This window comes from Hemiscyllium ocellatum, unplaced genomic scaffold, assembly GCF_020745735.1.
Source record: "Hemiscyllium ocellatum isolate sHemOce1 unplaced genomic scaffold, sHemOce1.pat.X.cur. scaffold_2762_pat_ctg1, whole genome shotgun sequence".
In the NCBI taxonomy this organism is placed as follows: Eukaryota; Metazoa; Chordata; class Chondrichthyes; order Orectolobiformes; family Hemiscylliidae; genus Hemiscyllium; species Hemiscyllium ocellatum.
Window position 1 is genome coordinate 22,000 of NW_026868193.1, and position 15,606 is coordinate 37,605.

Here is a 15,606-nt window from a genome sequence, read left to right on the forward strand (position 1 = left end):
GCCCTCAGGCGGTGATAGGTCCTGGGATATGGCCGCCATCTTTATTGGGGGCAAGGTACAGTGAGGGGCATGGACATGTCCTCTTCCTAGGATGGGGGGGGTGTGTGATTTTAGGAGAGGCATTTACACATCAAGCACATACCAAGAGAAAGGTATGTCTTTATATTCTGTTTTGTTTTGTGAATTTATTTCATAGGATATTAAATCAGAATAATTGAGGTTGGGATCTCAAAAGCAAGTTTTTACAGTCAATGGAGTCATCAGGATCTGAATATCATTGGCATTTAACTGTGGAAGGAGAAAGGTTTGTCAGTTCTGTTTGTGGGAAAATATCTCCAATATTTTTGTTAAGCAGAAAGATGTACAAATTCGTGGTTGGATCACCCTTTGGGTGTGTGCTCTGTTCTGGGCCCTGCAGCTGAGGAAGGAGATATTGGCCTGAGAGGGAGCACAGATTTATCCAAATTACACCTCGTCTCTTTGTAAGAACTCTCAGATTTAGACCCAATCACCCACTTCATGATGTTAACCCTGTAAACTTCATATTTTCAATTACCTGCAAACTTCCCATTAAATGTCCTTTTGGACTCAAATTCCAGTACCTTTTCAGGTGGAATGTTCCAGCTTCTGACAACTGTCTGTTCATTCAGAAACTGCTGAGGTCCATGTTGACTCTGGGGTTACAAAGGGCTGAATTGAAAGATGAGATGCTGTCCCTGAGCTCCCATTGAGATACACTGGAACAGTACAGGAGGCTGAGGGCAGTGTAGGTGTGAGCAGACAATGAAAATGACAGGGCTGCACTGTGAGGGCTGCTTGGCTCAATGAGAGTGTTTTGGAGTTGGGTGTAAACAGAGTGAGGGGGGACGGGGAGAAGGTGAAGCTGAAACTCCGTTTTAGTTCAGGCCGTTCAGAAATTCACATGGTCCCAATGGGAACAGCCAGTTTTTAAGTGATACCTGCGGAGTATTTGTTAACAGTTTTTAAAGTATTTTTCCTGAGGGCAGTTGAGAGTTAACCACATTGCTGTGGGTCTGGAGTCACATGTAGGCCAGACCAGGTGAGGATGACAGTTTCCTTCCCTGCAGGACATGAGTGAACCAGATGGGTTTTCTAACAATTGACAATAGTTTCATGGTCATCATTCGCCTTTTCATTCTAGATTGTATTGGATTCCGATGCTGCCATCAGCCATGTTGGGATTCTAACCCTAATCCTCGGAACATTGCACATTTCACTCATCTGGCAGGAATACCATTAAGCCATTGCCTCCCTTTTTAGCAATGTTTAAAAGAAAGTTCCATCATTCTACGTGTACAATGTGAGATAAAATACTGCGGTGTCCATGTGTCGGCCTCTCCAAAAGGTCAATCAACAGAAATTTGTTTGGGGGTGAAATATGTCACTTTTTTTTGTGGGGGGGGGGGGGTGGTGTTTATTAAACAAAAACGAATCCAAATAAAAATCTGATGCCACAGACGTGTAATTTCTGAAGCCTGGTGAAGCCGGAGGGGGATTACAGAGACAGGGAGGGTTGTGGGGCTGGAGGGGGATTACAGAGACAGGGAGGGTGGTGAAGCCGGAGGGGGATTACAGAGACAGGGAGGGTTGTGGGGCTGGAGGGGGATTACAGAGACAGGGAGGGTGGTGAAGCCGGAGGGGGATTACAGAGACAGGGAGGGTGGTGAAGCCGGAGGGGGATTACAGAGACAGGGAGGGTGATGAAGCCAGAGAGGGATTACAGAGACAGGGAGGGTGGTGAAGCCGGAGGGGGATTACAGAGACAGGGAGGGTGATGAAGCCAGAGAGGGATTACAGAGACAGGGAGGGTTGTGGGGCCAGAGGGGGACTGTTGTCCAAACATCACTGTGGTGTACATGGACTGCAGCATTTCAGGGAGGCGGTTAACCACCACTTTCTCCAAGACAAGTAAAGGTGGCCAATAAATACTGGTCTGGGCAGCAAAGGCACCCCCAGTGAATAAAACCAAGCAGTGACCTCTCTGAGCTGACTTGCTGTGAAGTTAAAAACCTCTCTGGAAATGGAGTGGGCAGAGAAGAGAAACAGTGACATTTCACAGCTGCCCTCAGAGAGACCTCACCCTTGGAAGTACTCAGAGCCGGGGATCAGCTCAGTGAGTTTCAGTCTCTTCAAACATCAATCTTAGTCAGTTTTATTTTATTAAATCTACAATAGTGAGTAAGGTGAGGATTTCTTTTTAATGTCTTACGGTCTCTTGATTAAATGTTTAAGATATAAAACATAAGTTATTCTCGGGCAGTATTTTTCGAGCAGTAAGACTGTGCCTTTGTCTTGGTCTGTAGGTTGTTAAGGCAGAGAGATGGCCTGTTGTAGAGTGGCGTGCTGTTCCTGTCGGATGTGGGAGATTAGGGAGAGTTTCAATGATCCTGATGATTTGTCTGCAGGAAGTGTGATTGCAAATCCTATTGGATCACATGGATTGGTGGAGGAGTGATTAAAGGCAGTGAGGAATTGACAGGAGCCGGGGAGTGTGATAGGCGGCAGTCTCCGGATACTGCAGATACAGTCAGGTAGGTGGGTTACCTCCAGAAAAGCTAGGAGGGGTAGGTAGGTACTGCAGGAGTCTCCTGTGGCTATCCCCATCTCAGACAAGTGTACTGTTTTGGAAAATGTAGGTGGTAATAGACTTTCAGGGGAAAGTAGCACTGACAGCCAAGTTACTGGTACTGAGACTGGCTTCTAACATAATGTGAGGTATATCCAGTTCCACACGATCGATGGTGATAGGGGACTCTCTAGTCAGGGGCACAGTCTGCCATTTCTGCAGCTGACAGTGAGGATCAGAATGGGGTGGTGCTGCCCTGGTGCCAGTGTCAAGGATGTCTCACAGAGGGAGCAGAATATTCTCAAAGGGAAAATAACCAGTGGGAGGACATTGTACATTGGTACCAATGGCATAGGAAGGGGAAAGCATGGGGTCCTGACGAGCAGGGAGATTTGCTAGTGCCACTCGGGAGGCATTAAACCAGTGAGGGAGTCGGGGTAATCCTAAAGAGATAGTGAGAAAAGAGGTGAGTCTGAGGCTGGTACTGTTCACCGATCAGACTGTCAAGGCAGGCAAGAGCAAGCTACAGAATGAGGTGGGACGGACCAGTTGCACTGCATTTATTTCAGTGCAAGAGACCTGACAGGTCAGGCAGGTGGGCTCAGGGTATGGTTTTGAACATGGACTGGGATATTACAGCAATTACAGAGGCAGCACTCAGGGATGGATAGGACTAGCAGCTTAATGTTCCAGGTATAGATGCTATAGCAAGGATAGAAAGGGGCAACAGAGCAGGGGGAGAGGTGTTTTTGATTAGGGATAACATTATGGCTGGGCTTCGGGAGGATATTCCTGGGAGTACCTCCAGGCAAGTTACTTGTGTGGTACTGAGAAATAAGAAAGGGATGACCATCTTACTGGGATTGTATTATAGACTCTCTCCCAATAGTCAGCGGGGAATTGAGACACAATTTTACCAGGAGACCTCAGTTATCTGTAAGAATAATATGGTTGCAATGATAAGGGGTTTTAACTTAGCCTCGGAGTGCTGTAGTGTTAAGGGCTTGGATGGAAAGGTATTTGTTCAGTGTGTACGAGAACATTTCTGATTGAGTTTGTAGGATGTACCTACTAGAGAAGGAACAAAACCTGACCTGTTTCCTTTATTCATTCACAGGATGAGGCTGTCACTGGCTCGGCCAGCATTTATTGCTGCGTTTACCCAGAGGGCAGTTAAGAGTCAACCACGTTGCTATAGGTCTGGAGTCCCATGCAGACCAGACCAGGTAAGGATGGCATTTTCCTTCCCTAAAGGTCATGAGTGAACCACATGGGTTTTTTCAACAATTGACAATGGATTCCTTCTCGTCACGAGATTATTTTTTCCAGATATTTATTGAATTCACGTTCCAAAATCTGCCGTGATGGGATTCAAACCCAGGTCCCCAGAACGTTATCTGGGTCTCTGGATTAACTGTCTAGTGATAATTTCACTCCATCATCACTGCCTCTTAGGAAATGAGGCAGGGTGAGTGACTGAGGTATCAGTGGGGCAGCACATCAGCACCAAAGATCCCACAGTATTGTGGCTCAGTGGTTAGCGCTGCTTCCTCAGCAACAGAGACCTGGGTTTGATACCAGCCTCAGGCAACTGTCTGTGTTGGAGTTGGCACATTCTCCCCAGTGTTTGTGAGGGTTTCCTTCGGATATTCAAATTTACTCCTACAGTCCAAAGATGTGTAGGTTAGTTGGATGAACCATGTTAAATTTCCCATAGTGTCCAGATGCAGTATATGAGGTTTTGGGATGTGCAGGCAAATCTCTGCCTGATGTGAAAAGATCGTTTTGAGGTCCTGGACAGAGCTCAGTGACGTGTGGCTGAACGTTTTACATTTCCCGTGGCGGTAAGGGAAGGTCAAAGGTGTGGAGCATGTGTTGGTGGGAGGGTGTGGACCTAACAAGGGAGGTGCAGAGGGAATGGTCTCTGTGGAACGCAGATAGCGGTGGGGAGGGAAATATGTCTATGGTGGGGTCTGACTTTAGGTAGCAGAAATAAGAGGTTAATGCGCTGTATCTGGAGATTAGTGGGGTGGAAGATGAAGACCGCAGGGCTGTATTCTTTATTGTGGCTGGAGGGGTGGGGTAAAGGTGGAGGTGCGGGAAGTGGAGGGTATGTGTTGGAGGGCATTGTTGATCAAGTCGGAGGAAAGTTACGGTCCTTGAAGTAGGCCTTTCTGGGATGTCCTGGAATAGAATCCAAAGAGATTAAACAAATATATCACAGACAAAAGATTAACTGGACCAGAGAATAGGACCGCTTAAAGGTCAACAAGGCTGTCTATGGAATCACAGAGGGTGTGAAATATATGCAAATATTTCACGTCATTTTTACTGGAGAAGTATATGGAAGCTCGAGAGTTTGGAGAAATAAACAGTGATAACTTGAAAAGTGTCCATGTTACAGAGGAGGTGGGACTGGATGTCTTAAATCGCATCAAGGTGGATAAAGCCCTGGAACCTGATCAGGTGTATCCTGGAACTTTCTGGAAATCTAGGGAAGTGATTGTTGGGCCTCTCCTGTGATATTTGTATCGTTGATAGTGACAGGTGAGGTGCCATTATTTTAAAAAGGTGGTAAGGAGAGGCCATGGAACAAGAGAACAGTGAGCCTGAAGTCAGGCAGGCAAGTTGTTCGAATGGACAGGATATCCATCTATTTGGAAAGGTAAGGAATGATCAGGGAGAGTCACTGTGGCTTTGTACATGCACAATTGGGTTTCACTAACTTGAGTGAGTGTTTTGAAGTGACAAAGAAAATTGATTAAGCCAGGCGGTGAATGTTGTTTATATGGACATTCAACAAGGTTCCACAAAGCAGACTGGTTAGCAGGGTTAGATCACATGGAATGCAGGGAGAGCAAGCCATTACAAAACTACCTTGAATGTAGGAGACAGAGGATGATGATTGAGGGTTGCTTTGCGGACTGGAGGCCTGTGAGCAGCAGTGTGCTGCAGGGATGGATATTGGGCCCTTAAATAAATGACTTGGATGTGAATATATGAGATATGGTCAGTAGGTTTACAGAAGACACCAAAATTGGAGGTGTAGTGGACAGTGAAGAAGGTTAGTTCAGAATACAACAGGATCTTGATCAGATGGGCCATTGGAGCAAGGAATTGCAGACTGAGTTCAAATTAGATAAATGTGAGCTGTTATATTTTGGAAAGGCAAATCAGGGCAGGACTTATGCACTTAATGGTAAAGTCCTGGGGAACATTGCTGAACAATGGGACCTTGGAGTGCAGGTTCATAGTTCCCTGAAAGTAGAGTCACAGGTAGGCAGGGGAGTGAATGCAGCATTTGGTACGCTCCCCGTTATTGGTCTGTTGTGATGTCATATTGTGGCTGGACAGGGCACTGATGAAGGCCCTTCTGGAATTCTGTTTTCAGTTCCAATCTCCCTGTTCTTGGAATAATGTTGAGAAACTTGAAAGGGTTCAGAAAACATTTGCAAGGACTTTCCTGGGGTTGGACGATTTGAGCTATTGGGAAAGGCTGAATAGGCTGGGACTATTTTCCCTGGAGATTTGGAGGCTGAGAGGTGATCTTATAAAGTCATGAAGGGCATGGATAAGGTGAGCAGTCAGGGACTTTTTCCCAAGTTCGGTGGCTCCAGAACGAGAGGGTACAGGCTTAAGGTGAGAGGGAAAAGATTTAAAGGGGATTTAAGGGGTATCGTGTTTATGTTGAGGGCATTGCAAGTATGGAATGAGCTGCCAGAGGAAGGGGTGGAGGCTAGTACAATTGCAGCATTTAAAAGGCGTCTGACTGGGTACTTGAAGAGGGAGGTTTTAGAGGGATAAGGGTGAACCGCTGGCAAATGGGACTCCATTAACGCTCTCCGTTAATGGTCAATGCATTGAATACAGAAGCTGGGACGTCATATTGTGGCTGGACAGGACGTTGATTAAGCCACTTCTGGAATTCTGTTTTCAGTTTGAATTTCCCTGTTCTGGGAAGGATGTTGTGAAATTTGAAAAGGTTTGGACAAGATTTACAAAAACGTTACCAGGATTGGAGGATTTGGGCTACAGGGAGGGGCTGAATAGGCTGGGGCTATTTTCTCTGGAGAGTCAAAGACTGAGAGGTGACTTCATTGAGATTTATAAAATCACGAGGCGCGTGGATAAGGTGAGCAGCTGGCATCCTTTTTCCTCAGGTTAGGTGGGTCCAAAACTAGAGCACATGGGTTTAAGTTGAGAGGGCAAAGATTTAAAAGGGATCGAACTGGCAACATTTTCAAGCTGAGTGTGGTGTGTGTATGGGAGGGGCTACCAGATGAAGTAGTGGAGGCTGATAAAATCACAACATTTAAAGGCTTCCAATTGGGTACATGAATAGGAAGGGTTTTGATGGATACAGGCCAATAGATGGTAAATGGGAATTCATTAGTTTAGGATTCCTTGTTGGCACAGACGAATTGGACCGGAGGTCTGTTTCTTTGATCTTAATAAATTAAGATGCATTCCTCTCTTTTGTGCAGAGCTAGCTGAAGCACAGATAATTATCCTTGGAGCTGAGAAGGTGAAGCAGTGATTTTGACCTGGTGCCGATTTTGTTCCAAGGTCTTGAATTTGCAAAGAGAGAGAGGAATTGTTAACCCTGTCACAATTTTTAGTAACTACTTTCAAGTAATTGGCAAATAATACAAGGTGAAAATGTGAACACTATTTTACTCAGTAAGTTCTGAGCATCTGGAACAGTCTGAACGACACAGATTCAGCAGGTATTTTGAAACAGACTTGGAATTTTACTTTTTAAGGAAAGATTTGGGGGTAGTTGGGACAGATTTGCACCATCTCCAGAGGGAGAGAGGACAGCTCCAATGGGCTGAATAGCCCCCAGCCCCTGTGCTCTGTGATACTGCCCCATTCACTGTGAATGATGAAGCTCATCCCAGAGCAGAGAGAGGGAGGAGCTCACCTCTCAATCGGCGCCGGCTTGATTAACGGCAGCTCCAGACCAATAGGAGGAGAGTCTGTGTGGTCCTGCAGCCAATGGGAGTGAATGAGGGGTGTGGCCAGCAAGACGACACCTGTCCATGAGCTGTGCAGGTGCAGTGTCACTGGGTGGGGGTGGGAGAGACAGCAGAGACTGGGACAGAGGCTGTTGGACCTGAATTACAAACTCCCGGTAAATTAAAACCAAAAGAACTGCAGATGCTGTAAATCAGAAACAACAACCAGGAGGGTCTGGAGAAGCTCAGCAGGTCTGGCAGCATCTGTGACGAGAAATCAGAGTTAACGTTTCAGATCCGGTGTCCCTTCCACAGAACAGATGTTACTGAGAAAAAAAAAGTCCGTTTATGTGCAGAAGATAGTGTGGGGGGATGGGGGCAAGATAAAAGGAGTAAAGGTGGGGATAGAGTGAGAAGAGCGGTTGGATAAAGGAGTGGATAACGATCTGACTGGGGGAGGGTGACTAGCTGTTAATGGAGACTATTAGTGGCTAACCATAGGTAGTGTGTAATGACAGGCTGTGACATGAGGTGGCTACGACATGAGGTTGTTAACCTGTGGTTAGCCACTAACTGTCTCCATTGTAAGCTGTTGCCCACCTATATCACTGCACGATTGGAGCTGCTGAGGACACAAACCTTTGGAATATCCTCCCTAACCCCCTCTGTCCGCCTTAAAGATGTATCTAAAAATCGTTCTCTTTAATCAACGTTTCCATCATCCGTGAAGCATTTTAGGAGATTTGTCAATGTGAAAGGCTCCATACAATGCAGGTAGTTGTTGTTATTGTCTGACATCAGGAGAAACAGGGATGAGCCCTCTCTCTCTCTCTCTCATACCTGATGAACAGCAGCAAAAGCAGGAAGCACTGAGCATGCTCCAGCCCACAATGGGCCTCGGATTATTGATGTCAGCGCAGGACCAATAAGAGTCAGGGGAACGAGGCTGGAGGACCAGGATGTGCCAGTTGGTCCTTCAACCAATCGGAGTGAATGAGGGGCGGGACAATACTCAACCACGTGATAAACTTCACTGACAGCACAGTGTTGTTGTGGCCAAGGCATTGGAAATGTGTGAAGGTGCAGGGCAGGGGAAAGGAAAGACATAGACCAGAAAGAGAAGGAAATTTTCATGGTATGGGATGAGAGGTTTTACAGAACTTAGTGCACATTGTGAATCACAAATTTGAAAATCCCAAATTCTGCCCCGTTTTCCCTCCTTATAATGCATTTTGCACTCCCTGAAATAGCAACTGTGTTTCTCCCTCCACAGATCCCAGTGATCAGTGCCAAAGCCCCATTGCCTGTGGAGAGGGTGATGTTTGATTTCCCTGTCCAGCTGCAGTTCATGTGGTGAAGGTGCTCCCACAATGTGGTTGGGTAAGTGCTGTTATAGATTATACACTCAGCAATATTGAAGAGTTGACAATGTATGTGCAAATCAGCAACAGTTTGTTTTTTTTAATCATGTTTATAATTTCACAGAAATACTATTGAAAAATTCTGGCATAAGGCCACAGATTGAGATACTAGGTCAAGTGATCAAAAGCATTGCCAAATGAGCAGGTTTTCGAGAACACCTTAAAAGAGGAAAGCAGGTCTGAGAGGGTTCAGGTGGGAATTCCAGACAGTGTTGCCTTGGCAACAGTAGAAACAGCCAGACAGGTGAAGCAATGAATAAACACAAATGAGTTGTCAAGGTCTTGCAGGGTGTGTGGTGCAGGGAGACAGGGATGTTCACAGGGTGAGAATTTTAAATTGTTGCCTGTAAATAGGAGCCTTTCGATGGATCAACTAGTTTTGGTACAAGTGAGCACTTGGGCAGGAGGGTTTAAGATACTCTTGAGATTACATGTAAGTTGAATGTGGGAGGCTGGCCAAGAGTGTTTGGATAATTAAGTCTGGAGATAAATACTCGTCCATCCCTGCATTCAGTAAATGAGCTGAGACTAGGGTGGAGTTGGGTGATGTCACCAATGAAGAAAGTGTGTTTTTGGAGTTGGGCTCTTCCTCCACATCACCCCCACCTCCCTCCCCTCACCAAATCACAGGTATTGTTCCTTGTTCTGTCTGTCTGTCTTTTCTGGTTATGTCCTTCTCTCCCATTCTGCTACGAAGTAATATTTTGACCTCACCGTTGTTGGAAAAACCTACTCCATCCCCACTCTCCCATTCCTTTCTAAATTCCTTGTATGTGGTGTCCCTCAAGGATCGATTCTTGGTCCCTCCTGTTTCTCACCCACATACTGTCAGGAGGTGACATCGTCCAAAAGCACCGTCTGAGGGTTCACATGTACACTGACAATGCCTAGCTCTCCCTCCCCATCATCCCTCTCCATTACTCAGTTATCAAACTGCTCATCACACTCCCACTACGCGATTGGCTGCAATTTCCTGCAACGGAACATTGAAATGGTTAAACCCATTGCCTTCAGTTGCTATTACAAATTCCTTTCCCTTACTGCTGAGCCCCTCCCTCTCCCTGGGAACTGTCTGAGGCAGAACTACACTCTTCACAATATTGCTCTCATATCTGTAACCCCAAGGTGACCTTCTGATCAGGTATCTACACAATCACAAACACCAGGAATTCCAATCTCTAAAACGTTGCTTCCCCCCCCCCTTCACCCCAGCTCCATTGCTACTGAAACCCCTGACCCGTGTTGATGTTGCCTTAAACTTGACGAATCTAAAACAGAACCCTTGATTCCGTGACTATCCGAGTATCTGATTCCAGATCCCTCATGATGGGAAACATCCTCTCAGTATTTACCCTGTCAAACTCCTTAAGAATCCTGCATGTTACAATGAGATCACCTCTCATTCTTCCCAAATCCAGTGAGTAGAGTCCCAACATTTTCAGCCTTTTCTTAAAAGATAATCCCTACAAGCCAGGGATCATCCCAGTTAATCTTTTCTGAAATGCCTCGGATGAAATTATGTATTCCCTTAAATAAAGGGACCAAAACTTCTGTCATTACTCCAGATGTGGTCTCACTCGCACTTTGTAAAGTTACTCTCAGGTATATACTCCAAACACTTACACTGAAAACTCCTTGTAATAAGAAACAACGTTCCATTCCCCATCCTGATTCCCTGTTGTAACTGTGTTTCCTACGCAATTACCCCTGGTCCCTTTGTGGTGCAGCTTTCGACAGTTTCCACCATTTACATAGCACTCTGTTCTTTTATTATCTCCTCCAAAATGAGCAACTTCACAATTTCCCAAATTATGCTCCATTTGCTAACTTGTTGCCCACTTCTCCAATGAATCCCTCTCTGTAAACTGTTTATAATCCTTTTGGAACTTTACCGTTCTGCCTTTTCTCAGAGATTTCCCCGCTCATTCTTCTAAACATTTCCTGGGAGCACTGGGCAGTGGGAAGCAGTTGTTACCTTTTCAGAGAGACTCTTTGGAATGACTGGGAGGAGCTTGCTGCTCATGGGTCAGAATGGAGACAACTTGCCCATCGAGCTGCATGAGCCTTTCACCCCCCCTGTCTAATTGATGAGGCACAGCAGCAGCACGGAAGGAAAGAAAAGGAAGCACACATCCTGCTCTCCACATCGCACTGACTCTTGAAACATTGTGTCCCATGTGTCAAAGATCTGCCCTGTTCAGTCACATGAAGACCCAGTGTGGAAACTCACAGAAACCCATACAGATTTCCCCCTGAACTAACTGCTGACCCCCACAAGGGGTAATGTGTCCAGTCATCCTGGGCCAGGAGGAGGGGGTGGTGAGAGTTTCTTAAATGAACTGACAGTGACAGTTTTATAAACGTGTATTACAGGTGGACATTCAGATGGTAATCTCAGTAATTGTAACGCCAAACTGTGACAAAATTACTCAATTCATCAGGAGCTGGATATTCACATTGTGTGTGAGTATTGTATTCCAGCTCATTCCCATTTGCTGCATAAATGTCCTCTTTTGAATCACCCCACACTCTCAGTAGATCTCCCCCAAGTCTTCAATATGTGTCCTGTAATCCTTTTCTGATGAACTCATGAGTGTAAGGTGGATTATTCTAAATCTGTAAACCCCTCTGTCACAGGGCACCCGCAATTTCCTCTGCTACAAGGAGAACAATCTGTTTCCCCAAACCCCTGATTCCCCAATGTCTGTTTGCTCCCTATAAGGCACACATCAGGATTGTGTTGGAACATTCTCCACTTGCCTGCATCAGTGCAGCCCCCAACAATATTAAAGTGAACATCCTCCAGGACAAAGCACTGTGCCTGAGTGGTGTCCCATCCACCACCTTCAGCGTTCCCTCTCCCCATCCCCAGGGTACAGTGGCATCACTGTGTAAAAGGGAAAGGCAGCATTGTCTGACCAGACCATAGGGCTGCTCTCTCATTAGGGAGAAATGTCTGGTGGTGGGTTTAACCTGAAGGTTACCACAGCCCAGGCAAGGGGAGAGGTTGAGAACAAGAGTCCATCTATTGTAGATGGATATTCTTGATATTTATTAACAACACCCATGTCTCTGCAACTAAAATCCCCCATTCCTTGAACCATCCTGGTAAATCTCCTGTGCCCCCCCTCAGGGACCCTGCCATCCTTCCCAATGTGTGGGTGATCTCTGGTTTGCACAGACCCAGCTGCTCTGTGTTCCTGTGGGTGATGTCCTCATCGAGCAACAGTTGCATTGAACCTCACTGTCTGTAAGGGTGGGAGACACAGAAATCCCGGTAGCATTTGAGATGTATTTAGTGTGCACTTGCAATGCCATGATAGATGAGACTTTTCCACAATTATTGGAAAATAGATGAGGACAGTTAGGTGGTAGTTTTCTTTGTCACAGACCCGATGTACTACCAGAGCCTTTTTCTGTTCTGTAGACCGCTAAGATGTTTATTATAGGAATATGACAGGCTCCATTGGACTTCAGGTCAGAAAGGGTGATACTAGAGTAGATGACAGATTATTGGCCGATGTTTTGGGAGGAAAAGGAGATTGAGAGGTTTAAGGAAGAATTCAGAAGCTCAGCACAGAATCGGAAAGGGCCGTCATCAAGTGAGAAATAAACATTGGGAATCCTGAAGGCTGGAAATAAAAAAGGCACATATAGCAGAGCTTTGAGAGACTGGAGGGGATTAGAGATAGGGAGAGTAATGAAGCTGGAGGAGATGAAAGTTGGAGAGGATTCTGAGGATTGAGGATGTTACAGAGATAGAGATATTTCTGATAGACTTTTTTGAGTTTTGAGGCTGGAGAGGAATTATCGAGATAAGGAAGAGTTGTAAGACTGGATGAGGTGGCATTGACGGAGAGTTCCGAGCATAGAGGAATTTACAGAGATAACGAGCGATAGAGTCAGAACGTTATACAGCACTGACACACACCCTGTGTTCCAACCAGTCCGTGTCAACCATAAATTCGAACTGAACTAATCGCATCTACCTCCACTTAGTCCAAATCCATCCAAGCATTCCCTATCGATATACAGGTCCAAATGCTTTTTCCTCTTAGAATCCCATTCCCCTACCGTTTTACTCTACATTTACCCCTTACTAATTCACTAAACCCAATCATCCCTGAACACTATGGGCAATTGAGGACTGCCAGTTCACCTACCCTGTACATCTGTGGCTTGTGGGAAGAAACGGGAGCACCTGGAGGAACTCACGCTGACACGGGGAAGCATATCCAAACTCCGCATGGACAGCCACCCAATGCAGGAATTGAACCTGTGTCCCTGGCAGCAGTGCTAACCATTGAGCCACTGTGCCACCCTTAAATTGTAATTGTATTCACAGCTACCACGTCCTCTGCTAGTTTATTCCACATGTGAATCACTCTCTGTACAAAAACAAAAAGTAAAATCCGGAACGTCTTTTTAGGGTCTTCCTTTTCTCACCCACTCTTGAATCGCGCCCCTCCTGGAAAGGGCACCTGCTGTTCACATTACCTATACTCTTCAGGATTTTATAAACCTCCAATAAGGTCACCCCTCAGCCTCCTACACCCCAGTGAAAGAGGTCCCAGCCTACCTAGCCTCTCCTTATAACCGAAAGCATCCATTCCCATCAACATCCTGGTAAATCTCTTCTGAACCCGCTCCGACTTAATAACATCTGTCCTATAACAGCACAACCTGAACTGAGCACAGTATTCCAGAAGAGGCCTCACCAACATCCTGTACAACCTCAATGTAATGTCCCAACTCCTATACTCAAAGGTGTGAGCAATGAAGGCAAGTGTGCTATACATCTTCTGAACAACCCTGTCTACATGTGACATAAACTGCAAAGATCTGAACCCCGAGGTCTCTTTGTTCTATATCACTATGCAAGGCCCGACTTTTAATCAGTGTAAGTCCTGCCCTTTTATCAAGATGAAATATTTGGCATTTATTCCAATCCAGAACATCCTTCTAGTATAAAGGCAATAGAAGTATACTTAAGAGGAAAATCAGTAAGGCAAAAAGGGGACAGGACACAGTTTTGGCGAATAGGGTAAGGACAATCCAAAGGGTTTTTATAAATACATTAAGAGCAAATGGGTTACTAGAGACAGAATAGGGCTCCTCAAGGATCAGCAAGGCAGCCTGTGTGTGGATCTGCAGGCGATGGGGTGGGGAGGGGATACTAAACAAGTATTTTGCATCAGCATTTACTGTGGAGAAGGATATGGAAGATATAGAATGTTGGAAATCGATGGTGACACCTTGAAAAATGTCCATATTACAGCGAAGGTGGTACTGGATGTCTTGGAACGCAGAAAGGTGGATAAATGCCCAGGATTTCATCAGGTGTGTCCTAAAATTCTGTAGGAAGCTAGGGAAGTGATTGCTGGGCCCCTTGCTGAGATTTTTGTATCAGCGATAGTCACAGCTGAGGTGCCAGAAGACTGGGGGTTGGTTAATATGATGATACTGTTTAATGAAGGCGGTTTGGACAAGCCCGGGAACTACAGACCTGTGAGCCTGATGTTGGTGCCAGACAAGTTGGAGGGAACCCTGAGGGACTGGATTTGCATGTATTTGGAAAAGCAAGGACTGATTAGGGATAGTCAGCATGGCTTTGTGTGCGGGAAATCATGTCACTTACTTGACTGAGCTGTTTTATGAAGAAGTAAGAAAGTGGATTTTTGAGGGCAGAGCGGTAGATGGGATCTATATGGACTTCAGTAAGGCGTTCGACAAGGTTCGCCATGGAAGACTAGTTAGCAAGATGAGATCTCACCATACCAGGAGAACTAGCCATTTGGAATATAGAACTGCCTCAAAGGTAGAAGACAGAGGGTGGTGGTAGAAGGTTGTTTTTCGGACTGGAGGACTGTGACCACTGGAGTGCCACAAGGGTCGGTGCTGGGTCCACTACTTCTCATCATTTACATAAATGATTTGGATGTGAACATAGGAGGGATTGTTAGTAAGTTTCCAGGTGACACCAAAATTGGAGGTGTAGTGGGCAGTGAAGAAGGGTACCTCAGGTTTCAATGGGATCTTGATCAGATGGGGAAATGGGCTGAGGAGTGGCAGATGGAGTTTAATTTAGATAAATGTGAGGTGCTGCTTTTTGGAAAAGCAAAGCCGAGCAGGACTGATAGACTTAATGGTCAGGTCCGAGGGAGTGTTACTGAGCAAAGTTTCCTTACAGTGCAGGTTCATAATTCCTTGAAAGTAGAGTCGCAGGTGGATAGGATAGTGAAGGTGATTGGTATGATTTACATTATTGGTCAGAGCAGTGAGTACAGGAGTTGGGCAGTCATGTTGTGGCTGTACAGGACATTGGTTTGGCCACTCTTACAATATTGAGTGCAATTCTGTTCTCCACCTATCAGAAGGATGTTGTGGAACTTGAAAGGTTCAGAAAAGATTGGTGGCAGAATATTCTTTAAAGGGTAGAATAACCAGTGGGAGGTCATTGGACATTGGTACCAATGACACAGGAAGAGAAAAAGATAGGTCCTGATGAGAGAATATAGCAAATTAGCCTGGAATATAAAAAAGTAGATACTCGGTCGTAATATCTGAATTACTCCCAATGCTACATGCTAGTGAGAGTAGGAATAGCAGGATGGAGGAGATGAATGATTGGCTAAAGATC

The 15,606-nt window shown here is 45.6% G+C and overlaps 1 long non-coding RNA gene across 1 annotated transcript in view; it reads left to right on the plus strand.

Annotated features, from left to right (window-relative positions):
- The window catches only part of LOC132812483 (uncharacterized), a 41,456-nt gene that overhangs the window by 14,633 nt on the left and 11,217 nt on the right, over positions 1–15,606 (plus strand). Inside the window, exons 3-5 of the long non-coding RNA XR_009643670.1 lie at positions 3,705–3,813; positions 8,819–8,925; positions 11,340–11,429. This is a non-coding gene — a long non-coding RNA (uncharacterized LOC132812483). The remainder of the gene's footprint in view (positions 1–3,704; positions 3,814–8,818; positions 8,926–11,339; positions 11,430–15,606) is intronic.